Raw genomic sequence first — 3,708 nt, 5'->3', positions numbered from 1 at the left:
CACACATAAACCTTACAACACACACACATACACACACACACATACATAAACCTACACACACACGCGCGCCTACATATGAAGAAAAAAAAAAAAAACTCCTAGAGAAAGAGACAACTAAACCCCCCAAAAATTCATCATATGTATTTCTATTCATTTAGCATCACTGCATTTTCCCAATTAGTTTAACTGGGATTATATATGACAAAGATATACAAACTAAAAGCCCGAAGTTGAAGTATTATATAAAAAAAAATATATAAAAAAACACACACACACAGAGCGGTAAAAATATACAATTTGTGTTTTACATCACAGGAAAGTCGTTGTTTGGGGAGAGAGAATCTCTGAAAGGCTTCATTTAAAGGTGAGGGTTGCTAAGCACAGTCCGGACAAATATTAATATGGAAATTGGTCTTCCAAAACGGTAATTACTGAATCATGATTTCATTAATATTAATCTCGAAATGTATATACTTTGCATTTACATATATACGTGGGTATACACGCAAGTATTTATGTATGTATATACATATACACACGCGCACGCTCGCCTACATATACATACATATATACATATATATATATATATATATATATATATATATATATGTATATATAACAATATATATTATACATAGAGATATATATTATATGTATAGATATAATAATATTAAGAACATATGTATATATACATATATATATGTATATATATACACACACACATACATACACACACACACACACATACACCCGCACACATACACATACACACAAACACACACACACACATACACACACACATACACACACACACACATACAATCACTCAAACACAAACTAGCCACACACACAACGGCAGGCACACCCACACACAACACACACACACCCACTCACACACACACATATTATAATAGATATTATATTAATATATCACAAAGTATATATATAATATAAGTATATATATTAGATATGCATAGATATATATATATAGTATAATATATATATATATATATAATAATATAGATATGCATAGATATATATTTTATATATTATATATATAATAGATATATTTGGTGTGTAGTATATATATATATATTATATAATAATATATATATATATATATATATATATATATAACACCACATAAACACACAAACACCCTCACACACATACATTCACATCAGCACACACACACACACACCCAACACACAACACTCAAACTCAAACAACCACACACAGACACACAACCAAACCACACACACACCACAGACAACCCAACACAAACACAAACACACACACAGCACAAGAGACACACAACACACACACACCACACATATATATATATATATATATTATATATATAATAATATTATATAGATAGAGAGAGAGAGAGAGAGAGAGAGAGAAAGACGAGAGTGAGAGACAGAGAGAGAGAGATAATTAATAGATAGATAGATGTATATTTAAATATATATAATATATATACACAAACCGCACATACACACACACACACACCACACAAACAACACTCACACACAGACACGCACACGGCACCTCAACACACACACAGACAACACCGACACATGACCCACACCATATACTACAACCCCACACACACACACCGACAAACATATAGATAATAGTTTAAGTATATATATATAATAACCACACATAATGGTATATAATATATATAAATAGTATAATAAAGTATAGTATATATATATATATATAGTAGTGATATTATATATATATGCATATGTGTGTGGTGTAGATACACCCACCACGACAGCAAATTAGGAAGCAGCAGGGGGGACACAGGTGCACCACAACATCTATTTATCTATATCTATAATATATATATATATATATATATATATATATTATAGTAATTATATATATATATATCACTATAAGTATATATATTATATCTATATATATTATCTATATATATATATATATATAAATATGTGTTGTATGTGGTGTGTGTGTGTGGTGTGTGTGTATACACAAAACACACGACAACAAAAAACAACACACGAACCAAGGACGAGACAATTAACAACACATCGCTCACGACGACACACAACACTTAAATCACACATCACACATTATACTATATATACATATATCTATATATATATATATATAGATATATATATATATATTAATATATAAGGTTTTATAAGTATAACAAACATATATACTCATAGATATATATTCATTTATACATAAACATAAAACACGTGCAGTCCAAAGACCAAACCCATCCATTTTAGAACCTATCCCCTCCCCCGCCCCCGCCAACCCCTCCCCCAGCCCCTCCCTCCAACCCCTCGCGCGTCCCTAACCCTCCCCCAACCCTTTCCCAACCCTCCCCCGATCCTTACCCCCCCCCCCCAAGCCTTTGTATGTTCCAGCGATCAGGGAACAGATTACTCTCTTTGTTAAGCCTCTCATAGTCCTAAATAGTCACGGCATTGCATTTGAAGGCAAATGTGGTGTATGGTAATGGTGGTGTCGGAGCTATGTTGTAGGGGGGAAGCATATATGTATATATATATATATATATAAAAAATATATATAGATATATATATAATATAGGATATATATATATATATATATGATATATAGTCATAGGTATGTATATGTATATGGATATATATATTTATATTTATATAGTATAATATATATATATATATATATATAGTTATTATGCATATATATATAGGGATGCAAATATATATATATTATATAATATATATATATATATTAGTATATATTAATATATATGTATATAATATATATGTATGTATTATATATATGATAACTGATTCTTCCACTGTAATCCGTGTGGACATTAACCGTCCGCCAATTCACCAAATACATATCCAATGATAAATCTCATATTTCAGTGTATATATACAATATAGATAAATAATGTATATATAGTATATATAATAATATATTCTTCGCATTTGTAAGGGACCGTATTGAACATAAACCGTCCGCTATTCCCCAAATAGACTAGCCAAATAGGTAATCAGGTATTTAACAGTGTATATATACATATATATAGGTGTTCTCGAATTTAGTATATAAGGTGCAGTAGAGTGTATTGATAATATGGGATAGTTATTAGTAATATATATTATATAGTGCTTATATATTATTGAGTGATATATAGAGAGATAATTATATATATTGTTACATCTATCCCGTGTTGTCAGTATGTATCTTATATGACATATATATTATATCTATATATGAATAGAGATATAGCTATATATATATAGATATATATATATTACAGGTGCCTGTGGGGTGGTAGATAGAACATAAATGTAGATATAATATAATTAATATATACTATATATAGTATATATATTATATATAGATAGTAGTTATATATATTACATTTTCTTTTTATTTTTTTTCTTGTTTTTATATCTTATTTGTTTGGTGTTTGTTTTTTTGTTGTGTTTTGTTTTTTTGTTTGTTTCTTTTTATTTGGTTTATCTTTTTTTTTTATTTGGGGTTTTTTTTTTTTTTTATGGGTTTGTTTTTTTTTTTGTGTAGGAGTTTTTCAAGAGCGCCTGTATCATTCCACTGCAGGAAGCTAGGCCTCTCAAGAGGGTTATGTATATGATATAGGTATATCATATATAATATTACTATAAGGGTGGATATAGATATATATATATATATAGT

This window comes from Penaeus japonicus, unplaced genomic scaffold (genome assembly GCF_977035675.1).
Source record: "Penaeus japonicus unplaced genomic scaffold, GWHDUDI00000001_assembly GWHDUDI00000018, whole genome shotgun sequence".
NCBI lineage: Eukaryota > Metazoa > Arthropoda > Malacostraca > Decapoda > Penaeidae > Penaeus > Penaeus japonicus.
This window is presented reverse-complemented; position numbering follows the sequence as displayed.